At 47.3% G+C, this 27,970-nt stretch overlaps 1 long non-coding RNA gene and 1 other non-coding gene across 2 annotated transcripts; one reads left to right on the top strand and one right to left on the bottom strand.

Annotated features, from left to right (window-relative positions):
• The first annotated feature begins 3,751 nt into the window (after window positions 1-3,751).
• Window positions 3,752-27,744, top strand: LOC142871845 (uncharacterized). Its single transcript, XR_012920007.1, has 3 exons — window positions 3,752-4,107; window positions 22,008-22,178; window positions 26,500-27,744. It is a non-coding gene; the product is annotated as an uncharacterized LOC142871845 (long non-coding RNA).
• Window positions 19,263-19,366, bottom strand: LOC142872252 (small nucleolar RNA U13). Its single transcript, XR_012920465.1, has one exon. It is a non-coding gene; the product is annotated as a small nucleolar RNA U13 (small nucleolar RNA).
• Window positions 27,745-27,970: the final 226 nt, after the last annotated feature.

Here is a 27,970-nt window from a genome sequence, read left to right as displayed (position 1 = left end):
CTAAGTGGTTTCCAGGGTCCCATTCAGTGCCAGAGTCCAGGACTGTCATTGGAGGTCGCCGAGCTGATTCCCAAGAGTCTTGGTTGGACTCTTGGGAATCCAAGAGCAGGCAGCTCTTGGATTGTGTCACCAGGCAGCACCCTAGGCCCTTGGAGCCATTGCAGGCTGTTGGCCCATATTCCCTCCTCAGATGATAACACCCATGCCAGGGTTCCCACCCTGAACTCTCAGGAGTAGATTGAGCAGGATACCTGGATGACATCTGGAGCTGTGATCTGCCAAAGACTCCTCCCTGGGGCAGGACTAGGCTGCTGACTCCTGGAATAAGAGCCACCAGGCTTCGTAAAGAGGCAAAGTGTTATCATTACTGGAAACGTGGAAGGATGCTTGGAGGAAATGGGTCATCTCGGACTTCATTAAATGTGTTTGCCCTTTGCAATTTGAACAGAGCAAGACATATTTTTTGAAATAGAGTGTAACAAGTTCACCGAGGAGTCAGGAAGCTTGGGAGGAGAGAGGTCGGGGCAGGACATGGGTCCCTTTCTCTTGCACAGAGCTGGTCATAACTTTGTAGGATGATTGGTTTTTGGATCTCTGCCAGGTGGTTTCTGTTTACCGTGCAGGAACAATCTGTAAAGGAAGAGATAGTATCTCCACCGGGTAATTAGAGAGCAACAGAAACAGTCCTGCTCACCGGAGGCTGGGAAGGGCCAGGCTGATGGGGCGGAGAGCAGGCAGGCTACAGGGAGGGCTGGCTGGGGGTGAGGGCAGAGGCCAGGACTGAGCTGGTGAGCTTTCCCATGGCGCTGGGAGCTGCCTGGGTGGGCATGCTGCAGAGAAGTTCTTTCTGGGGGAAGAGAGTTGTAGCAGAAAGTCCCTCAACCCTTCAGAGGGGCGAGGGCTGAGGGTTGCTGGCATGCAGTGACTATTTATGGAGCCTATGAATTTGATCTGCTCTTTGCCTTTAAAGGCCCAGTGGTGAAGCAGCCAGGCCAGACTCAAGCTGGGGGAGGGAGGATGCATACGAGGCTGGTCGGGGAGACAGCTTGGAGGAGGTCATGTGTGAGCTGGGTCCTGAGGGATGTATAGGAGTTTAGTGAGTTGGACCATGCAGCAAGGGGCAGAGGTGGGGTGGAGAGAGCTGGGTGGTCTATGCAATACATGCAAAGGCCCGAAGGCGAGCACTGATGTGGGAGAGTCTGAGAATCTCCAAATGTTCATAAAGTTTCTCGTAGTGATCATGCAGGCATAAGTTGAAGAGGGAAGCGGGTCCTTGTATGTCTTGTAAGCCTTACTCTGGAGTTTGCGTTTCATCTTGAAGGCCACGGGGATCCACTGGAGGGAGGGGGTGAAGTGGTAAATATGATTTTCAATAGATGACTCCATGGAGACTAGATGGGTGGGGCAGGACTCAAGGCAGGTGCCAGGACTGCCCTATTCTGGGGCAGAGATGCCGCCAGAGCTCAGATGATGGAAGTGGGAAGGAGAGGAGTGGAAAGTGCCCTTTCCCACTGCCTACCTGTAGGGGGCACCATACTCACGGTCCACCGTGTGAATAACGGCCCTTCCAATTGCACAGTGCACATCCTGTCCATCCTTTGGCATCTCCAAGTGAACAGGTTGAAGACTGAAGAGGATCAGGAGGGTAAATGATGGTGCTTTGATGGAAATCAAAGATGACTCACAGGTTTCTGACTCGGCACCTTGGAGATCAGAGGATATTGATGCCATTCTCAGAGTCAGCGCACACAGGCAGAGAGCAGGCTTGGGAGGCTGTGACTGAGCGGAACCAGAAAGAGGGCGGGGGCAGGGTGTGGGTTTAGGCACAGAGCTCTTGAGGGCAGCGGTTCTCCTGGCTCCCAATGGGCACCTGGGGGCCTCTCAGGACTCCTCAGGGGCTGACCCAGGCTCCTCAAGGCAGTTAGGATTAGGGTTGGGAATGGTGGGCAGCTCTGGGTCAAGAGCTAGTAGAAGAAGAGTGTAGAAGAACGCCGCTAAAAGAGCCTCCAAAGACACCCTACGTTGTCTCCATGGTGACCTCAAACACAGAGCCCGTGAGAGTAGCTGGCCATTACGGGGTCACCTCCCTTCCAGAACAAACATGCACAAGGAAGGCCCCAAACAGCTGGGTTGTAGAACTGAATTCAAACCAAATGCAATCACCTTACTTTGTGAGTAGCCAGGGGTCTCGAGAAGACTCCAGGGCGAGCCCCCGGCGGAGCTGGGGTTCGGCTTACCAGTCCGGACGGGAGCCTTCTCGGTCTGGGAAGGGACGATTTCCACCTCCTGTTTCTGCTCAGGGAGATGCTCACCCCCACACTCGCCCCGGGGTCAACCGCCCGCCGCTCTGCAGAGAACATTAAAAGCATCCATAAAAGAGACATCGCGCAGACTTTGTTGGTTGTAAACCTCAAAGATGATTTTTTCTGTCGTCATATTTTATGAGCATGGGTTTTAAAGCCTTCCTAATGCGGGGCTGCTCCTCTCCCGTAACCACACGCTTCCTCTTGGTGATGGCTTGTGTGAGCTCAGCCAGAAGAAGACCTCCAGCGGCGCACGGTGACTCAGCTCGCGGAGCCCACAGCGGGGATCATCTTTTCTTTTTTTTTCCCCATAGACGGCAGAGAGATGATTCTGCTGTTTCCTTTGGGCTTCTTGGCCCCTAGAGGGTTCTCGCTGTGTGGAACTTGCCTGGGGGTCCCAAGCAGGCAGGAGGTGCTGTGGTCCCCAGCAGTGTCTAAAGACCCCAAGAGTTAGAAAGAAGGGTTAAAATTAATATGTAGATTTTGAAAGCTCAGTATGTCCAAGGAGTCTCTGTCGGATGTGGGTGGAGGGAGGAACAAACAAAACCACAGGTTGTTAGAGCTGGCCAAGGCCTTTGGAAACATTGGCTCCCTCCCGCCCCGCAAACCATAGACTGTTAGAAGCGGACCAAAGCTGTGGAGCATTCGCCCCGGCCTGTGAAATTTACAAGTTGGCCACCAAGGCCTGAGATCAGGTTTGAGGCTTTACTCAAGGTTATCCAGAGGCCTCTGGCACTTAAAAATAATTTTTTAATTTACAAAAGCCAAGTTTCTTTTGTTAAGTAGGGCGATTAAGTGAAACACCATGCCTTCGTTTGTGGCCTAATAATAACCCAAAAGTTTTCTTCTGCCCTAAATTAGGAAAAACCTCATTAACGAACGGGGCTTTTAAGAAGCCGCAAAGCATGGCCTGTTTTTCCAGGCTTAGAGGGGCAGCAGCGATTACAGCTCGTGGCTCAGGCAGTGGTTTTCTCTGCCTTCTCTGTGTTTGTGAGAGATTAGAGTCATTAAGGAGATGCTAATGATCCAGCTCCCAAACTTAACTAGAGTTCACCTGTGCCTTTCCTTGAGGGGTTTCTTCTTAATCTGCGCTGGTGGATTCAGGCCAATCCAGGAGCCAGGGGCAGATTTGCAAAACCCGTGCAGACTAACCCCCGACACTTGGGCAAAATGTGTATGCAACAGGGGCCCAACCCTAGACAGCAAACTTGCATTTGATCTGCTTTGGGAACCTGGTTCTCCCTCTGTTGGAAAATTGGCCTTTCCCCCCACTTCTGTCAGAGACCGTGTGACCTGAAAAAGACCCACTCAGTCACATTCTGTTCACCTGGCGTGGCCTCAGAGTTGGAACGCCCTTCCCTTTGTCATCTCGGACATTTGTTTTGAGACAAAGGGCTGACCTTTCCCTTCATGCATGAGCAGTGTCATTTATTTTCGTTTCTCGGTAGAAGCTGTGCCATATCTGCACAGCACATGCAGGGCCTCTAGCTTGGGCCCAGTTGTGCCACCTCAGCAGGTGCCTGATTGCCTCAGTGTGGCTTCCTCCAGAGGCAAATCCCGGGCTGCACTGCAGGGAGTTGGGGGAGGGCAGGCAGCCAATAAAGGGGTGTCGGGAAGCCAGCTCCCACTGAGTGCAAGCGGAGGTTGATTCTGCAGGAAATGGCATGTAGGATGTGGTAGAAGATTACCCCACCCAAGGCGTGAGGGAGCTGGGGTATTCACACTCCAACTTGCCAGTGGTTGCTTGGGGTGTTGATTGCTCTGCATGCTGGCCGGTCTTCTGCAGCTTTCAGAGAGCTCTCAGGTAAGGGGTGAGCCACCAGCAGTTGGCATTTGGGGAATCTGGGTGGGGACTGGGCAGTCGCCGTTATACCTGTAGCTGCCATGTCATGATTGTTCTTTCCTTCTCACTTCTCTCTTGTTTTCTGCCTTGGTGTTAAAGTTTGTCTTGCAAACTTTCCACCCATTTCAAGCCTCCAAGAATCAATGGAGATTCCGCTCCTTGGTATCTTCCCCTCATTCGCCTGGGGCACCACCCCGCATCCCAGCTGTGACATTAGGTTTCTCTTGCAAAAATGAGCTAGAATACAAAAGCGAGTTGCTGTGGACCTCGTAAACTTTCTCTACCAGATTATAAGCTGGGGGCAGATGTCATTGATACTTCAGACACTGGCCTTCCAGGTGTTCCCCAGAAGACTCTGAGGGTCCCCATAGTCCCCTGACTGCCTCAGTGGCCTGAACTTGAGGAAGCCAGAAGACACAGCCAGGTGCTCTCCAGATGTCCAGTGTCCTAGGTCAGTTATGGGGCCTTCTGGACAGCGCTCTGGGGCTTGCTGCCCTCCTCGAGTATAACTGGGTAGCTTGATGGGCTTCCACTTGGACAGCTGAGAAACTCTGGTCCTATATACCCATGTTCATAGCAGCGTTGTCCACAAGAGCCAAAGGTGGAAGCAGCCCAAGTATCTACTGACAGATCAATGGACAAACACAATGTGGTGTGTACATAAGGGTGGTGAAATGTGTCATTTACGCACAGAGGAATATTACTCAGTCTTAAAAAGGAAGGAAATTGTGACTCATGCTATGACATGGATGGACCTTGAGGACAGTATGCTGAGTGAGATAAGCCAGTCACCAAAGGACAAATACTGTACGATTCCACTCTCGTGAGGATCCTGCGAGAGTAGTCAAATACATGGAGACAGGAAGTAGAATCGGGGTTGCCCAGGGCTGGGCAGGGGAGAGGGGAACTGTTGCTTTTAATGGGTGCAGAGTTTCAGTTTTGCAAAATGAAAAGGGTTCTGGAGAGGAGTGGTGGTGAGAGTAACACAACATTGAGAATGTATTTACTACTACTGAATTGTATGCTTAAAAGTAGAGAGGATGGTAAACTTTATGTTATATACATTTTATCACAATTAAAAATAAAGAAATAATACAGTTAAGCAAACACAAAAAGACCCACTGGTCCTGCCCACCCCCGTCAACACCCCGGGGCAGGAGGCTGGCGGAGAGTGGCGTCTCACGGTTTGCGTCTGTGACACACGTGTCAAAAGAAGCTGTTCTGAAACCCGAGAGCCACAGACTCGGCCTGGCTGGTGGCTGCCCCTCTGGTGTCCTGCCTCATCCGCACACTCGTGTGTCTGAGCACTGCTCCCCCTCGTTTGTCCTCCTCCTCACTGCTTTTGGGGTCTCAGTCTATCTTTTTCCTAATAAGTAACAATAACATATATATCATATATATCTATCATAATATATATTATATATATCATATAACGATACATATATATCATATATCATATAATGATGCATATATATCATATAATGATACATATATCATATGATACATATGCTAATTACATATAATAACATATCTGTTACTAAATATATGTTAAATATAATAATAACTGTCTTAGGCTGGGCTCACTCAGAAGCTAACCTTGAGGTGGGATTTGAGTGCAAATAGGTTGTCTGGGAGGCAGTCCCAGGGAGCGTCGAGGGGACAGTTGGGGGGGCGAGACCCGGCAGAGGAGGAAGCCATGGGGCAGGTTGATGAGCCCGTTATCGCTGTGGGCACCTGGGACCTGGTACCACTGAGGACCTCAGGGAGGTTGTGTCCAACACACTAAGGGGTTCCCTCTCCCCAGGCGCAAAGAAGCTGGATTCTTTTTTTTTTTTTTTTTTGAGACAGAGTCTCGCTTGTTGCCCAGGCTAGAGTGAGTGCCATGGCGTCAGCCTAGCTCACAGCAACCTCAAACTCCTGGCTCAAGCAATCCTGCTGCCTCAGCCTCCCAAGTAGCTGGGACTACAGGCATGCGCCACCATGCCCGGCTAATTTTATATATATATTAGTTGGCCAATTAATTTATTTCTATTTATAGTAGAGACGGGTCTCGCTCTTGCTCAGGCTGGTTTCGAACTCCTGACCTCGAGCAATCCGCCCGCCTCAGCCTCCCAGAGTGCTAGGATTACAGGTGTGAGCCACCGCGCCCGGCTAGAAGCTGGATTCTTGGTCACCAACTGCCATGCGTCCTTGGTCGAGGGCTGGTCCCAGCACCTCGTGCCTGCAAGGGCAGTGCAGCTCCTCACCCTCAGCAGAGTCTCCGGGGTGTGCAGGACTGGTGGGTGCTGGGGCCTGGGTGGACCACAGCCACGGGAACTGGAGGTGGAGTCTGTGCTATGTGCTTGGGGCTACAGATGTATCCCCTGGCCTGACTCTCACAATTCAGGCATTTTACAGCAGAGGAAAGAAGAGAGTCAGTCGCTTGCCCAAGGTCCCACCACTTGTGTGCTGGCCTGGCTGGCTCCAGAGCCTGAGCTGTGCTCGCTTTGAGGTGCTCCGTCTGGCCTCTGGCTCAGTGCAGTCAGCCCTCGCCATCCTGGCTTTGGGGACATCCCTTGTGAACTGCTCACTTGGGCAGCTCTGATTCCTCTCACCTAGCCCCCAGAGGGGGCTGGACATCATGGGAGCAAGGAGCAGGGCTCACCTCTAAGCCCGCTTTTCTGAGGAGGTGCCTAGGGATCAGAGAAGTTGAGCCACCTGGCCAAAGAGCCACAGCTGGAGAGTGATGGAGTGGCCCCCGGTCATTCCACTCTCCAGGCAGGGTGTTTCACCATGTTGGGGTTTGGTGGAACAGGCATCCGCGCCGGGCGAGTGGGAGCTGGTGACATCCCAGTGGTGGACGAGGTGGTTAATGTCACTGAGCGTGGCACGTGCTCCTGGCCGCACGCCCAGCAAGTTCCACCTCTCCGAGTTCCTCGCACGGACACGTTTGCACATGCGGGAAATGGGTTGTATATTTCGTGGGTCCCTGCAGCATGGTTTTGCTAGTAAAAGACTAGAAATCATCTCAGTGACTGCCAGCAGGGAACCAGCTACAAGTGCGGGTCGTCCATGCAATGGAACGCCGCGGGAGGAAGGGGAAGCCCCCGGCGAGTTTACTTGCCAGGAGGAAAAGCCCACGGGCAGAACGGCGCCCGTTCTGACAGCAGTGTGCTGTCAGCTGTGTGAAGAAAGGAAATGTGTGTGCGTTTCCCGTCCACACCGCAAGGGGCTTTCAGTCTAGGTCCAGTAGCTTGTCGCACAAAGATCCAATTACTGAGGCGCCGAGGCTTGCCAAGGAAGAAATGAATTTTTAATAGGATAGACGGCTTGCTGTCTTGTTGGGAGAACAGGAAAAGCTGCCTCGAATCCTTCTCGCTGAGTAACGAGGGGCCGTGTGCCCTGGGGCAGGTCGTGGGGTGTAACTAACACCGGCCTACTTGCATTGGGGCACTGGGGCAGGGGTGGGTGACGTGAGTCTTGTCAGGAAGTCTGTCCAGAGGCCTGCAGATTCTCAGTCTCTTTGTCGTGCAGGAAATCCACCCCTTTCTGGAAAACAACTTAAAGGGTCAAGTAGTTAGTTAAGGGAGAGGATTATACAGGGGCCGTGGAGATTTTTCAGTGGGGGCTGGTCATAGTTTTGATTGTTTATGCGTGTCTCTCGTAGTATGCCCCAGAAACTGGCTATGCGGATTGCCTCTGTGGAGGGCTGGGGGTTGGGGAGAGGGTGGGTCGGGGGAGGGAAGGAGACTCTTTCAAATATACCGTTTGTATCTTTTGAATGTCAAATCGTGCAGATATATCGATTACCCACTAAAAAATAAATGCAACTTAAACATTTTAAAGTTCCATGTATTCTTTCTGTTATATTGCATTTCACTCTGAAATCCCCGTCTCCTCATCTGTGAAATGAGGGAAATATTTAGAGAGTGGTGGCTAGGGAATCTGGGAAGGCTCTTTCCTTCTTTCCTTTGTCAACTCCTGGAGTCACCACAGTCCCTGAGTGCCCTGAGGACACCACCTGGCTCCTTTCTAGCCTCTCCAGTGAAGCCAGCCCTCTTTCTCCCCCAGGCACAGCTTGGCTGGGATTTGTTAAAGTCCCCGCGCAGGTCGGTCGCCTCTCCCTCCGTGGCTGGGGGAGGTGAAGGCAGGTGGTTCGGAGAGCAGGGGCAGGCCTGGGACACGCTCCGCTCCGCCGTCTGTCCCGGCTGTTGTGAAGAGACACTTTTGCTGCAAGCTTACTGACTGTCATTGCTGAACACGGTGGCTCGCGTGTCCTGCACAAAGACACACACAGGAGATGGACAACAGGGGCTCGGACTGCTCGGGGCGGCTTGGGCTTTGCGGGGAGTCGGATCCACAGGCAGCTCCGCCAGCCGATGACAGTGCGCTGGGACAGTGGCTTGGAGGGCATTTTCTCAGCACCCTGTCTGCATTCTGGTGGGCTCTACCTGCCACCCTCAGCCCCTCTCTGCCACGCCAGGGGGTGCGGCAGCTGCCGGCCCCTTTCATCTTGCGGCAGGCACTGCAGCCGTGCGGCTCTGGGCGAGGCTGGAAAAATAGTCCTCTGGCCGCTGGGAGGCCAGATACTGGCGGGAGGTGGCTCATTAGTGCCAGGCTTTCTCCGGGGAGCCATCTGTGCCCGTGCAAAGTGTCTCCTTGAGAAGGCACTGACTGCCTTGGGTCGGCCCACTGGAGCCTGAACAGGTGGCCGTCACAGCCAGACTCAGAAGGTGACAGGAGCTCGGGCCCCGGTGCCTGGGCTCGGAGGCTCAAGTGAATCTGCTTTCTTTCCAGGAGTCCCTCTGCACATTTGCTTTTTCATCTTGTTTCCCGACACAGGGCAACATCTTATCACAGGAAAAGGAAACCTTGGCGTTCAGTCCTCCCGCCCCAACCCCATGTGGCCCGGCCATATGGAGACAGCAGTGAACAAAATCACCGCTGTGTCTCAGAAACCGAAGGCAGGACGGTGGGTTGGCAGCAGCCTGAGGGGGACAGCAGAAACCCAACCTCTTCAAATCTCAGGATTTAGCTCCTTATCTGCCGGATCCTGGGGGCAGGCTGGAGAAAGAGCTGGAAGGCCCGTTTGGTGGTTTTCCTTTGCTTTGAAGTCTCCATACCCAAGAGGTCATGAAAATTAAAGAAAAAAAAAATCCACAGCTTGATCTTTCAGCTTTTCAAAATAGGAAAAATACAAAAAAACCAAACCCACTGAAAACTTTCTCCAGTCTCCGCCCTCCACACCCCACCTCCTAAAATCCAAGCATGAAGTAACGGCCACACACTGGTAGGTGGCAGGCTGTATCTGGGCTTGCTGTTGTGTTTTGTTTGGCCCACACAAGATTTTTTTTTTTTTTTTCAAGCCAACATTTAAACACTGGGGGATTTCAAATAGCCACTCAGGAAATCTGGAGACCCTGTCCACACTTGGAACGACAAAACCGGTCGGATCTATGCAGTTGCACTGGGGTCTTGAGCTTCTTGCCACCCGTCTCCCTGATGTCTTAGCTGGTCTCTGACCCCTGTCGCATCTGAGTGTGTCATCTCTTGTGTAAGAGAACTTGCAACCAGCTGTCATCACACTATTTTTCTGGATGAAGCTTTCCAGAACAGTGGGGCATGGCTCTAGTATTCTTGGATTCTTTTTTAGATTTGTTCATCTGATCAACTCCTTTGACTGATTTTATTAACCCTTTTTCTGTGTTCACGTTAAGCCTGTCAGGTAACCTTCCATTTGAGCCTCTGCAGATATCTCAGCTTAAAGAACTTTGCTATCTGATTTTAAGTTATTTGGCTTTGTACATTCATGAAGGTTCTGATTTGAATAGGTTTGAGAGAGCGGGAAAGTGTGAGATTGCAAACTATGGCATTTTTCTTCAGTTTGTAATTGAAGTTTCAGATTTTTTGTTCTATAGCCTCAGGCCATGTCAATTTAGTAGTTTTCTTTTTTTTTTTTTCAAAGAATTTGTCTATTTTACCTAACTTATTGCATTTATTGGCATAAAGTCACTCATAAGGTTCCCATGCTATCCTGCTGCTGTCTTCAGGATCTGTAGTGATGTCCCGCTCTCATTTCTGATATTGGAATTTGTGTCTTCTCTCTCTTTTTACTGTTCACTCTCACTTAATAGTTCTTAGCAGGAGACAGATCACTCTGTCTTGGATTCTTCTCCAGATTGTTCATCCACTCAGCTCTCTTGACTGGGACCAGGGTGATGTGAGTGAGACAATGAAGGTGAAACGGTAAGGAGGAGCCTGTTCTCAGGGGCACACCTGTGTCCCGGGTGTCTTGAATGCCTCTGCCCTGGACCTGGCAGATAAACTCCTTTCCCTCTTTTCTCCCATTGATTGCTCTCTGAGAGCCAGTTTCTCCTTGCAGCCCATCTGTGTCCCCAGGTATGGAGTGAATCCACCTGACTGGTGACCTGTTGTGTCCCTCCGTGGCTTGTTGAGAAGCAGAAGCAACACTCTGGAGAGCTGCACCTTCTTCCTAGAATCCTTTTCCTTCTTCCTCTCCCTGAATGCCCAGGAACAGTATTTCCCAAATAAAGCACACACATCTTAATCCTTGCCCCAGGCTCTGTTTTTCAGAGGACTGGGCTAAAACAGCATAAAAGACTAAAGATAAAACACTAGATGAATTTGGCTGTTACTTTTTAATGAAATACTGCAATAGGTAAAAAAAAAATCGTTTAATTCTGATCTTTTGATGAAAAAGAAGAGGCCATGAATTGGACATTCACAAGCTGAATTTGATATGTTTTCTTTGATTATCTCTCTATTTAATTGAATGACCATTTAAGAATCAGGCAATTTCAAGTAAGGATCAAGATTTTTGACTTCTTTTGGACCACTGGAGTTGGGCATTGGTTGCTCCCTTTTGATGGGGCGGGGGAGCAGTCCCAGCACTCCACAGTGACACACATGCTCCTAGACCTGGCCCCTCTGTCCTCATTTATGGAATATACCTGGCCCCTTGCATTTGAGCTTGACATCTCCAGGGTGAAGGGAAATGCAGCTAGAATTTGGGGTATGAATTGGTCTCAGAAGGCATATATGAGCTGTGGCTAGTGGCTTAGAGATTGCTGATCGTCTGGCCCAGTTAGAAGTGTTCTTTGATGGATGGTAGGAGTCAGATCAAATAATATGGAGCATGTGCCAAGCTCCCTGCTGCCTCTGCTGGGAAGACTCTTCCTAACAAAATGACAGTGCCTTCGAGAGTCCTGAATCTTGAGAGAGAGAGAGAGAGAGAGAGAGAGAGAGCGAGCGACCTGAGAAAAGGAAGTTTGGCAACAGAGCCCCTGAGCATTAGAATATGTGTACAGTGTTGCATGCATTCTGTGGCGCCTCTTGGAGTATGGGACATGGGTTCCTGGCTGCTGGCTGCTGGGTGGTAAGTCACTGGCCATTAAAGTGACGCTTATTTCAGGATGTGCTACCTTCCTTCTTTTCGTCAGTCTCCCTGCATTTTCTTCCTCCTCTTGCTTTTGATCGGCTGGGTCCTGGGATTAGAAGTCAGAGTCATGACTCCAGCTGCCTTTTACCCCAGCCTGGGCTCTGCCTGATCTCGAAGCAACCGAGCCGAGTTGTAGAGAAATAGTGTGAGAATAACCAGCAGATTTTTCTAACCTTCTTTCTTCTCCTTGACTGACGCCACCCCTTTACAGTTGAATGGCACTTTAATATTTCCAAAGCGCCCTCCATCTTTCATCTCATTAGATCCCTCTAATAGACCTGCGAGTTAGATAGAGCAGGCAGGACTTCAATTTAAGATGGAAAGAGAGTCACAAGGAGCGATTCTCCCTCTCCTGCTCAGCAAGGCAGAGAACGAGCGGAGACTCAGCCCCGGCTCTCCAGTGTTTTCCCTACTCGATTCCCAACCTGTCACTGGGGACGATAACTACTTTTAATTCTTCAGCTAGGACCAGTGGAAGCAATGTTTTACAAACTTATGGGATGCAACCCAACAGCGAAATCAATTTAATGAGTGCAACCTGTTTTTATAAATAGACTGGGACAGAATGGATAATGCCAAAGTACATTGCACGTACAGCACAAGCACCGTTTAGTAAAGCGTTTCACCCAAGGGTGCTGCTCTTCTGGTTTCCCAGGCTCTGGCTGCTGCTAGCCCTGGAACAGAGTCACGTGCCTTTAGACTTGGAGTTTGGGTGCTATGAAGCCTTATCAGTTGTTTCCACCTGAACTTTTAGGGAGATTAGATGTCCACGACAGATTGTTGGGAAGTGTTGCTCTTGCATATCTACTAATCCAAGGCAGGAATGTGCCTCACAGGTGATAGGATCTCTAATGTGTTTATAATATCTGGCTAAAAAAAACCCAATGACAACAAAAAAATCAAAACCACTGGGCATCCCTGAATAGACAGGCTGGAACCAAAAAGAGCATAAGCAGCTATTAGCACAATGCTAACATATGGTTTTTAAGAAAGAGTAACATTTTGTATCCTCTGTTCTGAGCTTTCAACAAATAAACACATGGGCCAGATAGTTGCTTCCTGGGGTCAGGGCAAACAAACGTATGGAGGGGCCTGTTCTGGGCAGAAACCTGGGGCCTGGAAGAGGGCAGGGACAGATGTAGTCATAATTCAAAGAGGAAATGTGACTCTCAGGGCTAAGGGGTGTGTCTCATAACCAGGGAGGTCATTGAGGGGGGTGTCAAGTAGAACAATCAGGACCCCATGACCCACACCAGGGAGAAGGGGAGGGTTGGTCTGTCCCCAATAGGCACTGCCCAGTGGGCTCGTAGGCAGATTCTATTGAATATCTGGACAAATGTTTCCAAGCATGAAAAAGTAAGTAGTCAATTTACATCGGATCATTGAGAAAAACCAATGAATGAAAGCCAATCAATCAAGAAAGGTGGTTAATAAATAATAAATATACTTTCAGCATGAAGCCCTCCTTCTAATTGATTGCCTGTTTGGCTAACTTGTCTTGCAGATGTCCAGTGGGGGAATCACACACACATAAATCATACTTGGTCAAAGACAGAATATTAAGGATATATATAGAGAGAGTAGGTTCTATCTGTGATTTTTTACTACGTATGTCAAAATTTTCCCCTGGTGGCCCATACCTCTGAAGTGGCAAGGGAAGTCACTGAGAAGATGGGGTGATTTACAAACATTCATTTTACATAAACCTTTTAAAACTGATAGCCTAAAATAGCAGTGACAGCGAGAATGAAGCCGATAGCCATGGTGGAATGATGGTGGATGGCTTGTCTGAATAAATTGTAAGCAACAGTAGGGAAGAGATGTCGGATGACTTGGGACGTGTGGAGAAGAAGTAGGGCTGGGGGTGGACACCAGGAGCAGGCAGGTGAGAGACAGAGAGAAATGGGGATTTCCAGTGACCTTGACCTTCACCTTCGACCCTCTTGGAAATTTTTCTCCCTCTAGCCCTGACCTCCCCCAGTCCAAACCCCAGGGCTCCCAGGAAATTTGATTCTCCTTTATCCAGTGACTTATTAAACCTGGATTCATTAAGAAAATCCCACAAAATGTTTGTATATACATAAAAACATATAGAGAAAACAAAATATATAAACAAATATAACAAATGTATAAAATATATAATATAAATATATGTTTAATATATAAATACAGGTGAAATATTAATACATAAAAATATATAAAACATACATATGTGTGCATAGTGTACACACATGTGCACACACACACACACACTCTACAGACCCCAAACCAGCCCGGGGCTCTCACTGAAAGGACAGCAGTGGTGTTGCTGGTCACTGTGCACACGTGGCCCATGACACCATCTTCTTCTGCTCTCGCTTGTGCTTCCTGCCCCTGCTGACCCCGTGGCTAGCTTCCTTTCCTGTTGTCACTGAGCCCTCTTGGTGGTGATGACTGAGTAGGAGAAGGGCATGGTCATGGCTGGACTGGGAGAGGGTTGGGGGGATGGTGGGGACGAGGGGATGGAGGTTTTGGGTCCAAAGCAATGGCAAACAAAAAGCAAGCGTTGCTGTGAAACAGGCCACTCCAGAGAGGAGGAGAAACATCGTCCTGCAGGCTGCAACTGCCTCAGAGGCACATAACCACTAACCCTACACCCCTCACTCTTTCTTGGATCTTAGAATTCCCATACATGGGCATGGAGGGGGGAAACCTCCCGAAGATCCTGGATGTGTCGAGGACAGAAATATCTCCCAGCCTCTGCTTCCATGTTTTCCAAATGGCGACAGCGTTGCAGCATGCCTTTATTGATAAACTATGAAGGGGAGATAAAAGACGACTATTACTACACCACTTGGGTCAAGCATTCAGTACAGGACTCCCTCTCCCACCTCCACCCTCTCTGTCTGGCCAGCTGCTAAAAGACACAATCTCACACGAGTCTGTCCCGCTAGTGCCATACAACCAGAGGTCCTGAGGAGCCTTGCTGGTGTGGACTACTACTGACCGGTGGCACTCTGAGGCTCATGGCCACTGGCACATGTGACAATTAAATTGAGCATCTGGTTAATTAAACTCTTCAATAACCACTGGACACATTTCAACAGCGTGTGTCTGGGTTTCAGTAGCAACGGCTGCTGGGATGCAAATTGCATAGTAGCGTGGCCAGAAGTGTCCATGTTCCTCAGACCTTCCTAGGGGGACATTTAGTAGTGACTTCAAAATTTCTGTCTGGGGTGGAGGGCAGCAATAGGGTTGGAAGGGTTTTGTTTTGAAGCTGTATTCACACGGGCCATACTGAGACTGAGAAAGCCTCAGTTTCCCGTATCAAGGAAAGATGGTGGCAGTAGTGGCTGGATCGAGAGTCATAGTAGCGCCACCCCCACCCCACCCCCGCCCCCACTGCCGTTCTGTTGAGGTTGCAGTGGAGTCAGCTACACTGCGGTCTTGGGGAGGGCCTGGATATCCAGATTACAGATGGGGGCAAAGGCCCTGGCCAGTTTGAAGAGAGGATTATGGCCACTGCATGCTTCATTATTTTTTAAAAAATAGTTCTTCCTCAAAGTTTTCTTTCTGTGTTCTCCTCTCTCCAACTGCATTCTTCAGATGTGTAGCCTCACAGCGCCAGCATCGTCCGTCCTCCTGAATTTTCACCTTGGTCCGGCCAAGGCCATGTTTCTGACGCATTCTCTTCACACAGGAACAGTACTGATGGACAGCACGTGATCTTCAGCCACATTTGGTGGCCGTCCTGGTGTCCTCTGCCAACACTCACACAGGGACGCTGACCCTGGGAACCCTTCGCTATTAAGCCCTTTGGCCACTTGTACTGGGAGGGTTTATTCTTGCCTGAGGTACTTCTAGCTTGAAAATTCTTTTTTTTTTTTATTGTTTGTTTATTTATATTTATTTACTTATTTATTTTTGAGACAAGGTCTCTCCATTGCCCGGGCTAGGGTGCTGTGGCATCAGCCTAGCTCATAGCAACTGCAAACCCCTGGGCTCAAGCGATCCTCCTGCCTCAGCCTCCCGAGTAGCTGGGACTACAGGTGCGTGTCACTGTGCCCAGCTAATTTTTCTCTAGTTTGAAAATTCTTATCAGGCTCAACTGCTCGTGTATAGCTGAAGAAAATGATTCTCAGGGAGGTTACGTGACTTTCTTTCAGAAACACAGCCATTTGGGGGACATCTTTTTATATTAATGTATAAAATTATATGAAAATGCACTTTGGGGGCCTCATTATCGTCCCTTGCATGGAATTTGGTAAGAGATGGCAAAGGGAGGGTGTGTTTCCCTGCCCGACTTCTGTTCCCCTTCTGGTGGCAATGGGGCCTGAAGGAAATCTCTTTTCCCCAGTGTGTACTGGCTTCTCAGGCTGTCAATCAAAATGTCCCACCCGATCCTGGACAAGGGAAGCACATGACCCAGGCTGGGCAGTCAGCCCTTCTTTCTGAGGACCCTGAGTCCTGAGGAGGAGGGGGAAGTGTTTGGGTTGCACATTTATCTCAGCAGTGGGGCCATGATGAGCTGTCAGTCAGCACCCCCAGCTGCCCAGCCCCCTAAAGAGGGTCTGGTCCCAGCCTTCCTGGGCTGATGTTCAGCTCTGTGTTGCATCCTCAATTCTGATTTTGCTTAGGAAAGGCAGTTTTGCTTGTTTGCACTAAGTACCCTAACTGGTCCAGTGATTATCCTAACGAATGCACTTGTAAAATGAAATCATTGTCCTTGGGTTGCGCTCCCTCTGTCCGGCAGGTTCATCGCAGTGTTCAAAGACAAGATGGCTGAGCATGGGGAAGGCCAGGTTCCTGGTCTGTGTCATGCGTCCATGCTAGATGGTCCTGGGCTCTGTCAGCACTCACTGTCTCCAAAGACAATGTCCCATCCAGTATTCCAAGGCTCTTTCAGCTAACCTGGGGGCTCCTGACTCATGAAAAACGCTGAAGTTAATTTTTAATTTTCTTAACATCTGCCCTCTGCATTCTCAGATTGATAAGCCATCCCCTGCTGTACAATTCCTCTTGCTAAATTCAAATTTTTAGATTTTATGTTGTTTGCTTGCAACCCTTTCTGGTCAGTTTAGTTAGGTAACTCAATCACTACGGTTGAAAGCCCTCATTTGCTTGCTCAGAAGGCTTGGAACGAGCGGAGAGAAGAATGAATCCAGGAATGGTTTGTGACAGATATTAGACCTCTGAGCAGCGCGATTCTGACATTGTTCCCAGCAATACAAATGTGGTCGAGTGGTCTGGTCGCAGCAGAATTTAATCCTAACCTGCCCAAGGGAGGATTAATGACTCAGAATGTACTCTGGGTCTGACGATACGAGGAAAATCTTCTTGCCTGTGTTCCTGGATGATTTTGTCAGTTGCTTGCTCCTGTCAGTGGTCCTAAAGTCATTTGGATAATGGGCACATGGCCACCTGCTCAAAATAGCTGCGGGTTCAAGAAGCCAGGCGTTGGAGAGAGGACTTCACCCAGCTTCCACGCCAATGTGGAGACCCTCAGAGGCCACCCTGACTCCCCTCTCATCTTCCTCTGTATCCCACGGGGACAGGCTGAGGACAGAGCTGAGTTCCATAGGGCAGGAGACCTCAGTGAATCCTGGGAACCTCAGGCTGCTACTTGGGAGGGGTTAGACAAAAAAGTGAGTGCTAAGATGAGTCGCTCGGCATCTGCGAAGGCAGTGGCATTTGGACAGGTGTAGAATTCAGACCTGCCAACAAAGGTGGGGGAATTTATTTCAGACAGGGAGGAATGCCAGGTAGTTATATTGTTGCTTAGTTGTACCGTCTTGTGTCTTTCTGTATAATTTTCTATATCCTTCACAAGATTATTAAAATTTTAAAAGCAGGGGGTCTTAGAGTGACTCCTTCTCAGTGTCTTCTATCACAGAGGTGGGCTTGCAGAGTATGCCAGATAAAGACATGCTCATTGATTAGCTGGGCTTTTCGCATTTTCACATGGTCACGTGTCCTTCCCTCTGCTTAGAGCTGACCTTAGCTTTGACCTGCTGGGGCCAAACTGCAGCCAGGGGTTGATTGCATCTCACTGCAACCACTCCTGCCGGACCAGGAGCACCTGTCTATTATAAACCCGCACAGGGCCTGCCTCTCTTCCCTGTGGCTGCTGAGCGGTCAGGCGCCTTTGACTCCAAGTCCATCTCTGGGCCTCAAATTTACTGGGCGAGTCCCTGGCAGTCTCTGAATCATTCCTAGCGAGCCAGTCACCTGGAACGTGATTTTTGAATTAAGAGTCCATATATAGTTTGGAAGGAACATGGCAGTCAAGGCTGAGGCAGAGAGGAGGAAGGGTAGAGGCTGGCTTGTGGGGCGGGGGGAACAGGAAATGGACGTCTTTACGGTTAGGTAGGAGAGCAGAGCTCAGCACATAAAAATTTCACTTTGATGCTCATCTAAGATCAAGCTGCAGCTAGGAGTTCTCTGATTCCTGGGCTGAGCTAGGAGGTGGTATGCTTTCTAGTGTTGATATGTTTGATTTAGAAGGGAGGTAGAATAGAAACCGAGCCCAGACTGCCACCCTGAAGAGTTATGGGCTGGCAGTGAGATCTGAGCCCTACTGAAGTCACCCTTGTGATGGACACTGTTGGTCCTCTTGCTGTAGGGCTTGGCACTAAGGAAATGGAAATTTCTGCTGGAATGCAGTAAGACAGGGTGGAGTTGTTATCAGTGCCTTAAGGTATTAATAATTAACTCATCAGATCACTTTTATTCCTTAGCAGGGCAGGGAGATGGTGGAAAGTGGAGGGAATGAAGGGAAACAAACATTTATTAAGGACTTATGGTGGGTGTGCCAAGTGCTGGGCCAGGAATGGAACCCACATACCTCAATGAATCCTCACTGCCAGGCGGCAGAAATTTTTTTGATCTCAGATGCAAAGTGTTGGCTGAATTAACCATACTTCACTCTTGGTCAGTGCAACGTCCCTCTCTCTCCCCGCTTATTTTCATGCCCTTTTATCTTGTTCTCCATGTCCGTTCCTCAGGCTTCCTAATGGCAACCATTCTGATATGTTTGATGTATGTGCTTTGATTTGTATTGTTTTATGCGTTTATATTTTAAATTTACATAGATGGTGTGGTAGATGGTGTGTTTCATTTTTTCCCCCTCACCACTAGTTACAAAACGTTTTATTAGGCAAAGATTTCAAACATTTTTACAAGTAGAATGGTGTCTCGAACTCCTTCGTATCCATCACCCAAAGTCAAGTGCAAACTTGTGGCCAATTTTATTTCATCTATACCCCTGTTCATTCCTACGTCTCACAGATTCCTTTGAAATCATTTCCAGAATCATACTATTTCATCAGTAAGGATTTTGGCATGTACTTTTGAAATATAAGTACTTTTTATTTAAAATATATAATCATTGTATCACATTACCATACATAAATATTAGCAACCATTAGTTGATGTCATCACCTAGCTAGTTGATGTTCAAATCTTCCCAATTGTCTCATCATTTTTTTGTAGTTATTTGAATCAAGGTTCAAATAAGATTTATGCATCGTGATTGGTTGATATGTCTAAAGTCTCTTTTAATCTATGGGGTTGCCCTCTGTTCCTTTCTACCTTACAATTTATTTATTGAAGGCCAGCTAACTTATATTTGTGGAGTTTTCCAGAGTCTGGATTTTTCTGACTGTATCCCTGGGCTGTTTTTTTTTCTTCCTTTTTTTCACATTTGACAGGTGACATACTGATGTCTTAACAAGGCTTGAGGGAGACACATCTCATACGTGAGCATGAAACCCCAATCATTATGCTTGTGAACTACAAAAGCATCATGAGCTGCTGTTTAACATGTTTCTCTGTGCTCTGTATTTCCTGTAAATTGGTAGCTATAGATGCTCGGCCAGATGCATGTTAAATTTTGGGGGACAAGAAATACTTAATATATGAAGTTTTGGATTTCCATCAAGAAGCAGCTAATATTTAGTTGTGTCTCTTTGTGATGTTAGCAGCATTGGTGACAATGCCTAGACCCACAAATTCTTTAGGGGTTACAAAATGATAATAATCTAATTCTATCATTCCTTTGTCATTTGTTAGCTGGGATATTCTATAAAGAGAAACTTTCTCTCACTGACTCTTCAGTAACATTGAGATACAGCTTGTATAGGAAAGGCAAGATAAATGCTTGAGTCTTTCCTTGTATTTATCAATTTTCAAAATAATGAGCTACTTTCCTCAAAAATAAAGAAGTTTAAAAATAATATTATAAACCCATGGATTTAAATGTATTTGATCATATTATTTTCAGCTTTTATCCATATGTATGCTCAAATTGTCCCATTTGTCTCATCTGCCCAATTGTCCCATCATTGTCCCCAGGGTTTTATTTTTGTTTTGTTTTGTTTTGTTTTCCACCTCATTAGTCTTTGCTGGCTTCTTTGCTGGCCGGTAGAAGATGTTCTTGGCTCATCTTGTGCGTTTCTTGCCTTAGATGTGAAGTTAGCTATTTCTCCAAGGAGTCTTGGTTCTTGTTGGTGGGAAATTGTACTTAGAAGCCACAGCCTGGGTGCTAGGAGCACTGTGCTTTTACACTTTATCCATATTGCTGTGTACACACCTGGTCTTTGTTCTAAGGCCACAGCGCTTTCCATAATGTGCACTCTCTACTTGGCTCACGCCCGTTCTTCTGGTGATGGAGACCAAGATGGCCCCCACTCCCTGCTGCGTGACAGTGAGCAGCCCTGCAGGCGTCCCCTTGTGGGCCTGTGTGAAAATCTCCCCAGGATGTATATTCCGGAATATAATCTGGGCCTTTTTCTTTCAAGGTCAGTGTTATTATTATCGTCCCTATTTTGTTGGGAAGGCCACCAAGCAGCTGCAGGTGAGAAAGAGGCTGTGGAAGGGAGAACCGAGGAGGGACAGGGCAGGGGGGACAGCCTAGAGACCGTTTCCCTTGCGTCTCTCTTGAGGGGAGGCTGCTCGTGTCCTGTGGACCTGGAGTCACGGGGCCTGGAGGAGGAGCTGGCAGCGGATGGGCCAGCATTCTCTTAGCGACTCCTGGCAGCCTCCACACCTTTCTTCATGAGTCCCCAACCCCCAGTGTTTTAAGGCTCAAACCATTGGAATATCTCATACCCCTGCGGTTGTGTTTGTCATCTACGCTGCGGGGCTTCTTCTGCACGTCCACCAAGGGCTTTCGCAGGTGACTGAGTCTCCCTCTCCCCTTCATTCTTGCCAGCGTCCTGGTTCCCCTCATTACGCACATGGACGGCCTATTCTGAGCCACAGCCTCTCAGCGACTTGATCTCCTCTGCATCCACACTCTTTACTCCTCATTCTCAGAGGCCTGTTCCCTTTGCCCCGCCATAGACAGAGAGCAGAGGCAGGACGAGGGCTTGGAGGCTGGAAAGGAGGCCACTGTGGCCCAAGCACAGGACACCGAGCCCACAGCACAAGACAGGGCTCCGTGGTTAGGCAGGGCCCCATCACTCAGAGATCTGTCGGTCACGTTAAGGACTTTGGCCACTATTCTAAGGAGGTGGCATGTGTCGGTGATGGCGGCATGATCAAATCATGTGCTGAAAAGCCCTCTGTGGCTGCCGTGTAGAGAATAGTTGGGAATGAGCCGGCCGGCGAGCAGGCTATTGCTGGAATCCCATGAGAGACAAGGGTGCTTGGAGCAGGACAGGGACAGGTGGACAGACTTGGGGGGTCTTTACGAGTAAAAATTGACCTGCTGCTGGTTTGGATATGGAAGGAGAGAGAGAGAGGAGGCAGTCATGGGGGATCCCAGGTTTTCAGCTTGCTCGGCGGGACAGATGGTGCCACCACCTGGTGGGGGAACATGGGGAGGGGCCTGGCTTGAAGTTTGGTGGTGGGGGTGGGGGTGCGTTTAGGGGTAGGGGGATCACGAACACTCTCCTTGGTATATTGAGTATGAGAAGCCCGTGAACAACATAGTGGGTGAGGGACACACAGGTCTGGGGCTCAGAGGGGAAGTCTGAAAGAGGGGAAATTGGGCATCACGGCACGTAGGTGGGAATTAAGCTGGAGGTGTGCGTGCCCAAGGTGGCGGGTCTGGGCCAGCCTCGAGGACACCAGCGTCTGATGGTTATGTGGAGGAGAATGGATGTGCAAAGGGGGCCGGAGGGGCAGCCAGAGAGGCGGGAAGAGAAGTAGAAGAGCATGGTGTCCCGGGAACGGTGTATTTCAAGAAGGGACTCTGGCTCTGCTGAGGGAGGGGGTCAAGCAAGACGAGGAATGAAAAGTGTCTGTGAAATTTAGCAATATGGAGTCACGACTAAATTTAGACAGTGCCGTTTTGGTGGGGTGACAAGCTGGAAGCCAGGGAGGGGGTTGACGGGAGAATGGGACGTGAGGTGATGGAGACATTGAGGGGGCTTCTGCGCAAGCCCTTTAGGGACGGGCTGACGCAGTTGTGGGCTTGTCCTTTTGCCCTTCGTCCTGCCAGGAACTGGAACATGTCATCTGGGCAATGGCAGTGGCCGTCTTGGGGCTGTGAGGAGAAGGCCCAGAGACCTCAGCCTTAACACCCTTGAGCTGCTTGAACCAGCATCAGCTATCGCCCGGCTCTGGAACTTTCTTTACATGAGAAAAATAAAACCTTATGTGTTGTTTGCAGGTAAGGATAATTTGAAACTGATATAGCATGTCATCTGTATGATCTCGTTTAACCCCCACAATTGCCTTTTGAGGCAGTGCTATTATTATTCCTATTTTGCAGACAGGGAGACAAAACACAGAGGTTAAGAAAGTAGGGTCACACAATTTAAGTGGCAGAGCTGAGATGTAAAGACAGGGTTTCTGACTCAAGACCACGCCCTTAACTCCAGTGATATACTCTCTGTAGCTATTATTAGCACTTTCTTGTCATTGCCGTCAGCCATCTCGAAATGTCACTGAGAGTTCTACATGACACAGTGATGCTAAATCTCCTTTCACTGAAGGAGGCACAGAGTAGGTGCTTCATGCAAGCTTTAAAAGACCTAACACTTTTTTCTGTCCTCATCTGCTCCCCATTTTGTGGAGGGGGTGGTGGTAGGTGACTGCTAGTTGATACTGAAAGTAATTTCTACAACCCTAATTCCACGATTCAACTTTGCAAGCACTCTAGTAGTTCATATTCAGAACAACCTTCCGGCTTAGGCTCCCAGGGGGAAATCGCTGAACTCAGAGACTCCAAGCTGCCGGCGTGGGGAACCGCGCTCCTCGGCCACAGCTGTGACCCTCTTCCAGCAGCAACGGGGCACGAGCACGCCGGGCTGAATTGCAGTCATGGCCGTTCGGTTAAGCGTGAGGTCACGAAGGGGCATCGTGAAATCACCCAGTTCCAAGCAGAACAGAAAATCTGTCCAAGTCGTGGAAATGTTATTTAAAATCCTAGCCGTTGGCCAGGCGCTGTGGCTCACTGGGAGGCCGAGGCGGGCGGATTGCTCGAGGTCAGGAGTTCAAAACCAGCTTGAGCAAGAGTGAGACCCCGTCTCTACTATAAATAGAAAGAAACTAATTGGCCAACTAATATATATAGAAAAAATTAGCCGGGCATGGTGGCGCATGCCTGTAGTCCCAGCTACTCGGGAGGCTGAGGCAGCAGGATCGCTTGAGCCCAGGAGTTTGAGGTTGCTGTGAGCTAGGCTGACGCCACGGCACTCACTCTAGCCTGGACAACAAATCGAGACTCTGTCTCAAAAAAAAATAAAAAAAATAAAAAAAATAAAATAAAATCCTAGCCATTGGCTGTGAGAAAAGTCCCTGCAACCACATGAAACAACCAGAATAGTTTTCAAAGATGGTCTTTATTACTAAACTGTTACTATAAACATGCTTTCACCCATATGGAGCAAAAATATGCAATTTCCTGAAAATGGGAGCTGTGAAATCGCATCCCCGGAATATTTGTAATTACTGTTGATGATCCATTTATCAGCATTTCAATACACACTTTGAGGGGGAAAGCCCAGCCCACCAGCGTGTAGCAACAATTTCTTTTCTTACTCTAATTTGATAAAGAAACTGCCTGATGGCTTTTATCTATTTTTTTGAGACTTGAGTAAAACTTAGAATTTACTAATGCGTTTACATTATTTAGAATACTTTAAGCACTGGCCTAATATATAGAAAGTAAAACTTTGTATGTATTAAATAATAGGTAATTGTGTTTCCTTGACAAAATATTTGGATTAAATATAAAATTGACATTTACACTGCTTTCTTTTTCAATCATTGCCCATCAGTTTAGAACATATAACATTCAATTTATTCCAAATTCTCTACCATGACCATCTTGACCATGAGAGCTTATTTGAGAATGTGCTGATAATGAGTTTGCTGACACATACATTATGAAGTTAGAGTGAAACACTTGGGGTGGTCTATGCATCTGCCACCGATGTTGCTCATTTATTCTGTTTATTCTTCACTAATACGTTCAGTGAACAGTGCTTAGAGTAGGCAGGGGGCTGAAATCCTGTCCACCAGTCTTGTAAATCATCCATTTGGATTCAAGTCCTAATTACCATCCCTCCACTTTAGATATCCTACATATTTTAAATGGTACAACTTCCTATAACAAAGGGAATGGGATACCAAGGGACGTAGCTGGCTGAATCTTTATTAGGAGAATTAGTAAAATATTCTATGCTTTTGAGTACCCACTATATGCCAGGAACTTTGAGTTTATTATTGTAATCATTATAACAGCCCTATGAGAAATGCATGTCAGCTACCGAAACTGAGACTCTGGACGGTGAAGAAACTCACCTGTTGTCACTGCTAAGAGGGGCCAGACACGCTACTTTAAGATACTCTCCTATTGCTGTGCTTGGAATATTTGTTCCCTCCAAAACTTATGTTGAAATTTAATCCCCAGTGTGGCAACATTGAGAGGTGGGGCCTTTCAGAGGGGGGTGGGGCGTGGGGGCTCTGCCCTCGGGAATAGATTATTCCACTCATGGATCAATGGGCTAATGTGGGAGTGGGACTGGTGACTTTATACGAAGAAGAACAGACACCTGAACTAGCAGGCTCGGCCCCCTCACCGTGTGATGCCCTGTGCCGCCTCAGGGCTCTGCGGAGTCCCCACATAAAGAGATCAGCAAGAAGGGCCTCAGCAGAGGCGTGCCCCCCACCGTGGACTTCTCAGCCTCCATAACTGTAAGAAACAAATTTCTTTTCTTTATAAATTACTAGGTTCATGCATTCTGTTATAAGCAACAAAATGGACTAAGACACCTGTGCTGCTGCTGTTTAACACAGCATACTGGCCAAAGTGATCAAGAAATAAGTAAGAGGAGAAAGGATTGGAAAATAAGAAAGAAACCATTAATACAAGATATAAATAAATATCTATTTAGATAACCTAACAGGATCAATGATTAGAACTATAAGTGGTCTTGGCAAGATTTTGCTGGATATAAGATTGCCCAAAAAAAAAAAAAAAAAAAAAAGAAAGTAAAGAAAAGAGAAAAGAAAAAGAAGATCAATAGTACTTTTCTACACCAGCCATATTCCATTAGAAATTTCAAATTTCAATAGGAATAAGATAGCATTCACAAAGTCAATGAGTATATAGGTATTAACATATCCAAAAATACATAAGATCTTTCTGAAAAAAAAAATTAAAACTCTGAGAATCATAGAGGATCATATATGAAAATATAGTTCATGCTTTTGATGGGATAATTTAATATTATAGAGATGTTGAATTTCTTCTAATTAATCTATAAACAATCCCATCCCAATAAAATTCCTGTTGTACTTTTTTTTATAAACACACTAATCTATAAATATATGTAACCTTAACATTTGTACCCCCATAATATGCTGAAAGAAAAAATAAATAAAATTATTTAGAATAATATAAACTATAAAATATAAGGAAGAATAAAGGTCCACATAATTAAGCAAACTCTGAAAAACAATAGGGGGAGGAAGGGTTATTCCAATCAGACAGAACAATTACAAAGCCATAGTAGTAAAGACAATGTGGAAAAGGTTTGTGGAAAAATGGATGGACCCAACAGAACAGAGAGGAGAGCTCTTAGATTGACCTGAGCACACGTGGGACTTAATCCACAAAATCAGCAGGGAAAGGATGGGTTGTTTAATAGAAGGTATTGGAAAAGCTGCCTCACTACATGGAGGAAAATTAAACTGGATTTCAGCGTAACATCACACGCAAAGGTAGATTCCAGATGGATTAAATACATAAAAATTAAAGATAATGCACGTTGATGTTGGAGAATATCTTTGTGATTCAGGGATAGGGAAGGACCTTTGAAACATAAGCATTAGACATAGTTGATCATATCAAAATACAGGACATCATTATAAAGTTAATAGATAACAGAATGGTAGGAGATAGTTGCAATGCTTAAAACAGTGACAAGGGATTAACATCGTCTCAGTTTAGGCTGCTGTGACAAAATACTGAGGGTTTTAGACAACAGAAATTTATTTCTCACAGTTCCAGAGGTTGGGAAGTCCAAGATCAAGGTGTTGGCTGACTCAGTCCTTCTTCCTGGCTACCTTCCTGCTCTGTCCTCACATGGCAGAGAGAGTATCTCTTCTAATAAGGTCACTAATCCCAACATGAGGGCTCCACCCTCATGACTTAATTACCTCCCCCAAACCCCGTCTCCAAATACCACCACTGTGGGGGCTAGGGGTTCAACATACCAACTGTTGACATAACTCAGGCCATAGCAAATACCTAAAGTATTCAAGGAACTCTTACAAAAGAAAAAAAAAAAAAAGACAAGAATTTCCATGGAAATGTGGAAAAGAATTCAAAGAAGCAATTTATAGAAGTAGAAACTATAGGGGAAGCAAGATATGCTACTTCCAAATATGCCACTCTGGCAAATTATTTTGAGTTCAAGGTACTTTGAAAAACAGCGGATGCAAGCTGACACTCTAACCTTTCTTTTTCTTCCTGAAAACAGGAGATAAGACCCATGTGAAAGGTGCCTACCCTGTACCAGGAGGAAGGAGGACCTTCTCCTCATTAAAGATTGGGAGCTGAGGCCTAGAGAAATCTGTCGAAACCAACCTCATTAAACTAACTCTTATCTTCCTAGTGACTCTTCCGACAATAGCTGCCCTAGCCCAAGCTCCTTTGTCTTGTCACGTGCTCACAGTTTACTACTCTTCGTCCAACCTGGGGTATAAGTGTTAGCCCTTAACTGCTTCTTTGGGTCTTCATTCTTCTCACGAAGGCTCCCATGTGTACGCAAAAATTACTAAATACAATTTGTAAACATTTCTCCTGTTAATCTGTCTAATATCAGTTTAATTTTTGAGTCCAGCTAGAAACCCTAAGAGGGTAGAGGAGAAGTTTGACCTTCCCTGCAAAACCAAAAAGATTACTATGAGAACAGGCTCCAAATCATTAGCAATACTGTAAAAGAAACACGAATTAGAACAAGAAAGAACTGACACCTTATACCTGTTACAATGGCAAAATTAGACAGCTGGATCATGCACCTGTTAGTGGGAATGTGCAGGGACATAGGGAATCTTGCATTGCTGGTGGGCAGGGTGACCTGTGCAGCAGTTTTGGAGATCAACCTGGCAGTCTTAATCAAATTAAGGATATGCGTATCCTATGACCCGCCAATATCGGTCATATATGTGGGTCTCTTAGAGAGCCAATATGTGTGAAATTGGTTCTATGTATCTGGAGAACCTTGACTAATACAAATATGGAGAAAGAAAGAGAGAGAGACAGAGGTAGGGGGAGACGGAGAGGAAGCAATTGAGATGAATTTTAAGGAATTGGCTCATGTGATTGTGGGGGCCAATAGTCTAAAACCTGCAGGGCAGGCAGATGGACTGGAAATTCAGGCAAGAGTCAGTGTTGCAGTCTTGAGTGTGAGGTGGGAAACTCAGGAAGAACTCTTATGTCACAATCTGGAGGCATAATTCCTTCCTCTTTGGGGGACTCCAGTTTTTGTTCTAAAGGCCTTTGACTGATTGGACGAGGCCCACCCACATTATAAAGAGTGATATGCTTCATTCAAAATCTACTAATTTTAATGTTAATTGCATCTAAAAAACACTCCCTGGCAACATCTAAATTGGTGTTTAACCACTTCAGGACCAGCGTCGACTGTAGTCAATAGCCACAGATGAACGTGTACAGCGATTTTAGCCGACAGCTGTGATGTGACTTTTCTAATTTTTCATTTATCAAAATAAAATTGTGAACATTTAAAAATAATGTAATGAAAACATATATGTACATGTTACCTCTTCTGATTTACATTACAAATAAAGCTGCCTGTAAAGTAAAACAAGCATTCAGTGCTTTAAAGCTTTCCTCATCACACAAGAGCAAAACGGATTCGTTGTCCATGCACAGCACAAACTGTCGTGCGGACTGTGGGTGCGGGCTGTGGGCAAGGTTTCGTGGCT

The sequence above is a fragment of the Microcebus murinus genome, chromosome 7, assembly GCF_040939455.1.
Source record: "Microcebus murinus isolate Inina chromosome 7, M.murinus_Inina_mat1.0, whole genome shotgun sequence".
Taxonomy (NCBI): Eukaryota; Metazoa; Chordata; class Mammalia; order Primates; family Cheirogaleidae; genus Microcebus; species Microcebus murinus.
The sequence above is the reverse complement of the archived record's forward strand: the minus strand, read 5'-3'. Positions and strand labels throughout refer to the sequence as shown.